The following is a 10,634-nucleotide window of genomic DNA, read 5'->3' on the forward strand; positions in this document are numbered from 1 at the left end:
TTCATGTCCTTAGAACATAGTAACTTCAGCCTTTTAAATCAGTCTTTGCAGTTATACTAGAAACCATAAAGTTACTGTGCATTAAACAGAAGCTGAAATCACTTTAGATACACTTCTGCAATCCCAGCTACTAGGTCCTCAAGAGAGAAGTGGGGCGGGGTGGGAAGCCAAATGGTGGGGTTACCAAAATATTGGCAATAGCAGGTAAAACCAAGAGTATCTGTAGGCTTCCATGCTACAAAGTATAAACTGGAAAAATCATGCTTTTTCTGTTTTGTTTTTCAACTGAGGAGGCCAATATTTGGTTATAGGACAAACATACTGTTGTCCCACAAAGAGGGTTCATTTACCCAGTGTGCAAGCCGGTAACACACAAGAGTCGAGGTATTTTCAAATGTATGGTTCTAAGGTTGGTATTTTTTCACAGATTAGAGATCACTGGGAAAAAACAACAAGAAATTGAAATCCTCCAACAAAAAGGTACCACGCTGTATAGAACGACATCTAACCTTCTCTTCAATACCTACAGAGGGTAGGGAAAGCTGAATAATTCAGTTTCAAAATTTAATAGTACTAGATACATGTACCTGAGTGGTTAGGTGGCAAAAAGACTATCAGAAGAGAATTCTCATGCAGATCTGACATACACTGGGAAGCATTTACAGCACGGCAAGAAGCATTAGTTAGCCAGCCTAACAGATCTGAATTTTTTTTTAAATTATGTAGACCAATAGACAAAATCCTTATGAGATTTTGTCAGCTGGAAGAAAAATAAAAGGGGGGGGGGGGCGGGGTTGTTCTACAGCTTGTTTGTAACCATTGAATGCCTTCATTAGCACCAAACAACAAACCATCTCCCCACTCACATTCAGTGTTTGATAAGGAACAGCAAATCTCTTGGCTTTTTTTCCCTGGCCAGCTATGACTTCTGGGGCTCACAGGCATTACACTGAATATAAACAAGAACCGAGTGCATTATAAAACATATTTACAGCTACCTCTGTATTACAGTGTTGTTTCACAGAAAACATGAAAATATTGGCTCTATTTATCAAGTCAGTAGCTAGTTCTCTCTCATGGCAAGCTGTCTGGTAGAATACTCTGGAGACATGCTTCAAAAAGGCACTCCACTTTTAGCCTAGCTTTAAATACATGAACAGTCCCACTGAATACAAGATGACTTTTTGTGCTTAAGTTCATGATTATCCTTAAGCACTTTACCAAACCGTTGCCTCAAGCCTTCAAAAGATGGATTAACAAATAAGAAGGTGGTTTACTTTAAAGAACAAAAACCTAAAACATGAGAAGTGTGGTAAATTTGCTATTCGAGGGCTGTTTAGATTATGTGTACTCAAGGTAAAGCTTATCTACTTTAAGATTCTGCTTACAATAGAGGATGCTTAAAGAGTCGCAGACTTGCTAATTAAGGACATACATCCACTAGAAAACCGAGGGGCTGGCAAGAGCAACAAAGACCACCAAAGACCAAGCGCAGGCTGGAGGGATGCACAGGTGTAGAAGACTCTTGGGTTGACTGCTCAAGAGAACAACACATCGTGCTTGCTCGACATAATGAATATGTAATGGTTAGGTGGAACATATGTGTTAGATAGGCGTGGTGTTTTAACTGTAGTGTATAAGTCTGTGTTGTAAATATTCTGGTAAAGAAATCAAAATTTAATCACATAGAAGAGTTAGGTTTGATTAAGAAGTAAAATTGTGAAGCATAACGTATAGGATTGTTAAGTTTGAAATGTAGCCATAGAAACTTTAGGAACTGTGTTATGTGCGACTATAGGAATCTTAATATTGTTCAAGTTTGAAACAGCTAACCATAGAAACCTCACCAGGAAGTTACTGGTCTTTCTATGTTCTGTTTCAAGAAACTAAGGAAACAGTCATGGACACCAGTTTGCTGCTTGGAAACCCCCTTACCCTTCCCATCTTGATTTAAGTATCAAAGATTCCAATCAGTAGAGCTAAGTGTAACTGACCAACGATTGTTTTTAAATAAGAATATTGATAAGGTTATATAATCAAAGGACCAATCATTATAAAGGTTAAATTTAAGAATTAAAGCATAGTATGCATTTTTATGTAAAGACCTTATGTAACAATGATCCGACAGAAAAAGTCTATAAAAACTGATGGATTTTGATATTAAGTTGGACAAGCCTTTGGAGGAGCAATCCTGCGTGTCCCCAGTGCTGCAATAAATGAAGTGCCTGCTTCTTAACTTCACATTGGTGTTAAGGAGTTTTATTCCGGATTTCGGTAACATCTGGACTGAAAAACCTCAGTAGGTGTGCTTGATTTGTGGAAATCTTCCACCTTGCACCCTGGGCTGAATAAAGCAATGCCTCCTCTCTAAACATACGTTGTATGTTTCAGGAGTTACATTCTGATCAGGTAACAAAACTATCCTTCATTCAAAGTCATGTCTCTCTGAAATTGTTAAGCAACTTGTCATCAAGGCACCTGAGATATTGAGCCTGGAAACTCAGTGCCACACATAATTAGTACTAAATTTTACAGTATATAGAGAAAAAAGTAATCTTTGGGGTCATATGAAAGGCTGAGGAAGCAGACGCTGAAGTTTTATTTTGTTGAAGCTTTGGAAAAAAATGAAGGCTTTGATTTCTCCTAGCTGAAAAAAGGAACACTCACAGGAGAGTTGTACAGATTAATTGTTACAAGAGCATTCTGATTTCTTCAGACAGATGGTCCTCCTGAAGTAAAGGTATTACTGCTGTGCAGCAGTACCAGAGCTGAAACATAAGCTTTTATTTTTCTCTTTTTCCTAGTGTTGGAAGTCAGCACAGCACAGCATGAATATAAGTAGGAATGTTTCTAAGGGTTAGAAATTATTCTGCTGCCGTCAGTGACGTCTTCTGCATTCATCCTACCTTCTATAAAGCTGAAAGACTACTAGGCTGTAACTGTTATCTAGCTATACACCACAGCTTGATCAACTTTGTACACATTTACACTATTACTCTAACTACAGCACAGCAGTGAGATGTAATTGGTCCTACTTAGCCCTTCCTGGATAAAAATAAGCCTCACCTGGCTTACTGTCACCTTTAAAGGTCTGTATGACAGCTCAATGAGCAGTCAGTACAACATGTTGTATTGCTAGGCACTGAAAGATATCTGTAAGATACTCAGCCAGTGGTACAGTCCTAGCTGAAGAATTATACAAAAGTCACAAAAAGAAATAGTCGAGTTCCACAGGAAGCTTGACTAGACAGTATTACTGGTACTAAAACTTTCTCATTGTCCCTTGTGAGATTTTTCCAGTTGCCCATGCTCTCTCTCTCTAAGCAGCCATGTGTTCTAGTGAAAACTTAAGTAATTTCCCTGCAGCATTTGGTCAAACCTCACATTGCTCCCTGTAGAGAATTCAACTTTTCAGATTTTGCCACCAAACCTAAAATAATTTTGTCTGGAATTTATCTATTGCTACCCTTTGTCTTTCAGATTTCAGGCTCCACTGCAAAAGAAAACATGCAAAAGAGAAAGGCCACAAAGAAAAAAAAAAAAACCCCAACAAAAAAACACCCAACACAAAACCAAACAAAAACCAACCCAACAAACAAACAACAACTCTCTCCCCTCCCCAAGCCCACAACAACAAAACAAAGACAAATACCAAACCCCTAACAATGCAGGCTTAGAATCAAAGTCTAGATGAAAAAGAAAAAATAGCTATGGCAGAGTAAGGTATGAGTATACAGACTCAGCTTTTTAAAGAGGGAAACATACCAGAACTGGAAATTAAAACCCTTCCTTAAACAATCTGAGCAAATGCCACAAAAATTTCTTCCAGGTTTATGAAATTAAAGCAAAGCAACAGAAGACTCAGTCAAAGAGAAATACAAATCCATCTATGTAATGAAATCAAATGAAGGGATGCTTATAAACATATTCCACAATGGCATTAAGAAAGATAGTTTCAGTGTTACTCTGCACTGAAAAAACCCAGCATGTTTGGTATCACTGAACTCAGGAAACTGCTGAATTAATCAGTCACTTCAAGTGAATGCAAAACACATTTTAGAGTGCAGTTTAAAAAAAATGAAGATGCCTTCTGAGTTGAATCCATTTCAGGAATAGCAAACCCACAAGTATGTTTCTATGGTAATGACCACTGATGGCTACACACACCTAATCTGGTATCATTCCAAGTGAAAATGATACCTCTCTTTCCCATCTTTTAAAATACTGTTTGCAAGAATAAGAAAATATCTCTTCCAGTATTTAGAAAGACAGAGATATCTATTAGCATTTTAAGTTCTTAATAAACTAAACTATCTAGAAATTTTAACTTTGTAATGAGCTAGTTGTCTGGAAACAGAAAATAGACCTTGTATCAATATGCAGAAAAATAAAGTTGTGTATTCATGGGATCTCATTTGATATTGTCAGTTAGGAAGACTACAAAATGATTAGCTAGCAAAGAATGTTTCATTTCATTCTTTCCTATAGTATCACAGACATTCTCCAATTTCAGTTAACAGGTGAAAAAAAGGCCATTAAAAATAGGCAGCAACCTAACAGAAGTTTCAGATTTAGCAGATATTCATACTGTGCCTACCCAATGGCAAATTGCACTCTGTGATAATTGTTTGGAACAACTCGATGTACTAGCATTTTCAGTGTTAAACCCCACGACAGATGGAGCTAAGTGAAATCAGCAAGAACATATATCAAATGTCTTTTATCAGCTACATTGAAACAACATATTAGTTTTAGACCACATATATTTGGTATGCCAAAAACACTGGCCCTCCATTAAGTCATACATAAAACGACAATAGTATTACAACAATCATATGGCATCTTATACAGTATTGCACTGAGGATTGTTTTCCACACATATTCATGTACGTGTAATCATCACATGCACTAAGTGCAGTATTACTGCAATACAGGATCTAGTACTTAGCAGACTACTGAAAAAATAGTATTTCAGTAGCTTTGTCAACACCAAAATATTTTCACTATAAAATAAATTTTAACATTTATTTCCTTTCACAAACAGAAAGGATTTATTTTCTTTACTGTATGTATAAAGCATTCATACTAACTGCAGAAATTATATTAACCTACCACTGATTTGAAATCTATTGAAATATGTTTATCTTGAGAAGCAGAAGGCCAGCAGAAGTTCAATTCTTCTACTGGCTGAAAGAAACAGCCTGTGTCTCTAAATGAGTTTCCAAATGCTAAACATTTTATTGAAGAGTACAGGCATCCTTTACTTGCAGAAAGATGCATTCTTCAGTACAGCAACACACATATGCCAGCATATGCAACTTTTGGCCATTCTGTTTTTGTAATCAATGACTTGCCATTCTCTACCATGCTCAAAATGCAATGTAATATTAGTCTTACTAATATTACAATATTATCAACTGCCAACATGCTGTCTGGGTAAGGATCACAGCATACCAAACAAAACACACAGTCCCCAAATACACCAAGTCCAACAAGTTGTATTACTTGAGAGATTATCTCTTTAGGAAAAAGAATCTTGACAAAAAAAGTTAAGATTACATTCACACTTCTATTGTGGGTCTTTTCAGCCATTCACAATCAAATGCTTCCATTTCCTCACTCACCACTGTTCTTGTATTGTTCTGGAGGGCAAAAGGTAAAGAACACCATTTTACTTTGTTGTTTTTAAATAAAAGGGTATTCAAACAAAAGAAAGTGCTTCAGTCATCCAAAAATTTTGCCAGAGAAGTTTCAGACTTAACCCTTCACCATAACAGAGCCACTACATGAAGCCCTAAAGGGCTGAAGGAAAAAAAAATTAAAAAGAATCTTCAATTTGGATGAGGTCTTGAGGTACGGGCCAGGCACTGAGACAAAATCCCCGATGCATGACATCAGTTAGTTGTCCAAAGTCCAAAGGTGTGCAGCTCCAGTCTTACATAGATTATAAACTCAAAGAATTGAAGGCTCAAGTCCTGCAGAACATTGAGATGCTGGCAGGATTGAGCAGCATGAAGGGTCTTAACTGTGAGACAGAACAAGGATGCTCTTGTCTAAGGCATTCTCTCTTAGTATGTGGCACTCTGGAACTCTACCCAACACAGATCACCTTCAGCACAGTTCCATTAAACATGCACGAAGCTAAACAACAGTTAAGAATCAGTGGTATTCTCCAAAGCCAGTGTTTTCTCAGATTAGAAAGGGAGATACTATTCTGGCAGCTAGTTAAAAAGCTCTGTATTGAGGAACTGCTCACATTTCAAGGATCTGTGACCACACTGGGAACACAGTGTTCTGAATTCAAACCCCACTTCACATTCACTTCTACACAGTGACAAAAATAAGCATCAGCCTATTTCAAACTCCTTATTCAATGAAACCACAAAACCACAAAGACATTATCATAGTTTGAGTAATAATATTTTCAGTTCAGCGGTGTTCAATTAGATAATCACAATTCAAAGCCACTGAGTAAGGTTCTTTTGGCATCTCTGACCAAAAATTAAAACTCTCCTAATGTATGATGGTTCTGATCTTTTAAGAGCACCTTTAATTTGATGGAAATCAGAAGCTTATCAACAACTCCCAGAATGCTTCTGCTTTTGCAAAGAACACTTGCAACAGAGTTCCCAGTCTAAAGCAGATGGTCCTGTAAGATGCCACTCTGATAGCTGCCAGCTCAAAGGTGAAAACTTAATGCAATAATCCAACATCTAAGTGTCTGATCTACGAAGTCACAACCAAATTTTGGTTCTTTGCAGTTAAGGTGGGAATGTTTGAAAAATTGCATTGCTGCATCGAGAAATCATAAAACACCAGCATTTTGGAAACTGCAGCTCTTTAAGATGCAAAAGGGAAAGTTTTCTAAATATAAAAAAATAATTCTAAAATAGTGCCAGTGTATGTTTGTTTCGTTTCTCACTTGATGCCTTTCAAACAAACATTTGACCTTCAAATGATTACATTCTCTTCTCCCACAATATAAGGTATGTTTACTTTGCATGCTTCCCAACCAAAAATAACACATTGCCCTTGCATACTCAGTTAATTGCATAGGAGCTTGCAGGAATTAACTTTTTCCTCATTTTAAACACTGCTGGTATTAGGAGAGAGATAATTTTTTTTTTTTGTTACAAAAGGACAACAGAACCAATAGAGGTTCATTCAGGTTGTTAAAGTCTACTTCAATTTTTAAATTAGGACAGAAAGAAATTTATTAAAAGGAGCCAAGGACAGGTTTGGAAGGAGGAATTTGTTAAGAAGGGCACATGTGTGTTTTTCGTCTTAGCTAAAGTAGTGCAGCTTAGAATATACAACTTAAAAACTTCTCCTGCATTCTGAGAAAAAGTAGAATTTGCAGTATGTCTTACCTGTCCAAAAACTGCTGACAACTAAGTACTTGTTTCTGAAAGGATCTGATACAACTTCAGACTGGGTAATAACCCAAAGAAACTTAGTGAATTGATCTGAAGGAATATAATTTAACCTGGCTAAATGTCACCTGGTACACAATAAATACAGAAGCTAGAGGATATTAAAACCATCACTGAGCATAGCTCTGCATTCTGGCCTGTCATTAATGGACTTCATCCTCAGTTCCTGCAACACTAAATCTCCTTTAAAAGTATTTTTTAACTCATACAAGATCAAAACTGCAGAACTTTTTTGGCTCCTTTCAGAAGGAATTTTCTATACTCATAATGGTAGTCATAGAGAAACCTCCTACCGAATGAAGTATTGTGAACCAATGGAGCAGGAGGACGGGAACAGCGGGGAAGACAGGAGAGCAGTATTTTACACACAGATTTTTAAAAAGTAAATAAACAAAAAGGTTATAAAAGCAGTAATAACCTTGACATGAAGTCTTTCTGGAAGAATAGGTGATTGTGATAAACATCTTGTGATGAACTTTCTCTGCTAGCCATGAATCCCCAAAGAAAAGCCTTATGATTCCAGAGTCACTGTTCAGCTGGACAAAGCTGTCCTGAAAATACAATACACCTGAGGAAACTAGCAAGATAAGAGAACTTTACTTTATGACACTGATACACCAATTACTATCTGCAGAAAAAGAATCAGGGCTAATCAGAAAATGTATGTTCACAGATCTAAACACACTAGTGTCATACTTTGGTAAAAGTTCTTAAGTTGTTTTCATCTTTATAGTTTGTTGGTTTTTTTTTTCATACTGGGTTTGTTCAAATTGACGTATCATTGTCATCTTGAGATATCAACAACCATATAACTTATAAGCTCTCAGTGCTTCTGGTACGGTACATTTTGTTTTACATTTGTGTTTTCTTGTTATTTTTTAAATTTCTTTTAAAACAGCAAGCTTACTGCTGGACAAAGCACTGACTAGAAACATATTTGCTAGAGGGGAAAAACTAAAAGGTAAGTTTTACTGATGTAAAGGAGAAGAAAAGCACTCTTGCTTCAGGTGACCTACTGCCTTGGAGGGTGGGAAATCATGGGGAAAAATAGGAAACAACAACATTTAAATCAAATTTCATTTCTGATCTGGGGGTGAGCAAGTCAGAAAAGCACATTATTTTAAGCAATATTTCCTCTGAGACAAATATCCACTCATACCAAACCTCAGCAAGATTCATGCACCAAGTCTATCGCAGAATCCTTGATTCAGAGAATAACTTAGGTTAGAAGGGAGCTCTGGAGGTCACCTAGCCCAACCTACCCCACAAAGGAGGGCCAACTGGATTAGGCTACACAGGGATTATTTCACTTGCTTTGTAAGGAGAAATGGTGGCTTTAACAGTTGTAAAATAATAGGTGCAAAAATTGCTTGTAACATTTCTTAGCTCTTTATGGTTGTTTGGGTTCACCCTTCGATATCTGCAGGTATCAACCTCTTCCAATGAAAGCACGTTACAAGATCTCTCTCCTTTTGAGTGGATCATGGACCACAACGCTTGCATCACAACATCTCTCAAGCTTTTTGGCTGTGGTTGGCATAACTGATTGTTCCCTGTGATCACAATGCTGCAGCCATCATCTTACAGCCTATGTGTTTTCTATCCTAGAACAATGCATCAAATGAGAAAAGGCTTTTTCTTCTTGATTGTTTGAAGTCAAGACATATTTATACTGCTTAAAACTTCTGGCACTCTGAAAAAATGACTTAAGCAGAACTGGGGTCTTCAAATAACTTGGAAAACACAGCTGGGAATGGGTCTTATTTAACAGCTTTCTAAACTCCTCTATCACCTCTTAGCAACCTTAACATCTCTTCCTAGAGTATGGACAACATTAAAAAGGGATATCCCAGTACAATTGCGATTCTTATTAAAACAATCCAGTAGGTTCAGCAGAAATAAAAAACAGACTCCTCAGTCTGTCAGTGTCCCCAAATGATCCTCAGGTAGCTACTCTTCAATTATTTGTCTTCCTTTCTAGCTTTCTGGCAAAATCTTAACTGAATCAGTATATCCAGACAGTAAACATGTCAGTAAACAAGTCAACATATGGTATTCATCACTTATTGCAGAGCAGCTCCACATCTTTCATGATGATTGTCTGAAATTCAGCATCTCTAAACTACAATTAGGATAAAACCTATCAGAGTCTTTCCAGAACAAGTAATTGCAGCAAAACCCACCAGACACATCCTCTAGTGCAATGTAGTACACTTAACAGCCAGCTACAGAAATACCTGCAACTGAACTAAACAGCATACCATTGCTTTGTGTAAGTGCTACACACTGTGACTGATCAATAAACCCCTACAATGGAAGAAGGCTCAAATGGACCAAAGGTGATGTGCCCATGAAGCTCAGAGAATAATGCAGGGTGGGACTGACCACATCTGTTGCAAAGAAACTGACTCAACACAAAAAGGACTTTTGTTTTAGATATACAGCTATAAACAGTTCAGTGGATCAACTGATGGATGGTGTAAATGTTTCTCCCCAGTTCATTAAAAGAGTGTGAATATGTCCCCAGAGTCAGTCAGATCAGCATATGAGGGAGTGAATACGTGGCTCAGCCCAACATAAAGCATAAAAACTGCACAGTCAACAGAGGAATTTCGAAGACAGCAACGGGCTTGAGCTGGATTCAACCCACACATTCCTTCCAGCTGGGGATGCTCAGCATTGTGACAGTGAGCATATTACAGAGACCGGTAATAGGAATCACACTGGTATTGTGATTGAACTGTATATTGTAATTGCTATATTTTGCTAAGTGCAACTTACATTTGTATTGTGATTTTGGTATAATTTGTATCACTCTGCTGAAGCAGAAATCCTGTGTAACAACTATCTTCAAATAAGTAAATTTGATATTACACATTACATCCTCCACGCACAGAATATCTAAAATAACCTGGTCACAGAATATTGGACTCTGACACACATTGTGATAACAGAAAATGACCCTGGCTTCCCTGTGACATTTGTGGACAAATATGATCTAGGAATAAATTAGAGTAAATAAAACCATCTTTTCATAACATGTTTTGCCCAATACCCCAAAACCAGCTGACTTGACAACATGATGGTGCCGCAGAGGCAGAATCTCTACTATTAATCCTGAGGATTAACAGCCAAATTACTCAAAGCCATTTCCACAGTAAAAAGTTTGGCCATGGTCTACAGAGTATACCCACATTCAAA

General features: G+C 37.3%; 1 protein-coding gene across 5 annotated transcripts in view; it reads right to left on the minus strand.

Moving 5' to 3' along the window:
* The window catches only part of FOCAD (focadhesin), a 129,680-nt gene that overhangs the window by 61,982 nt on the left and 57,064 nt on the right, over window positions 1-10,634 (minus strand). The window lies entirely within an intron of this gene.

Source organism: Haliaeetus leucocephalus, unplaced genomic scaffold, assembly GCF_000737465.1.
Source record: "Haliaeetus leucocephalus isolate CR32 unplaced genomic scaffold, Haliaeetus_leucocephalus-4.0 Scaffold180, whole genome shotgun sequence".
NCBI lineage: Eukaryota > Metazoa > Chordata > Aves > Accipitriformes > Accipitridae > Haliaeetus > Haliaeetus leucocephalus.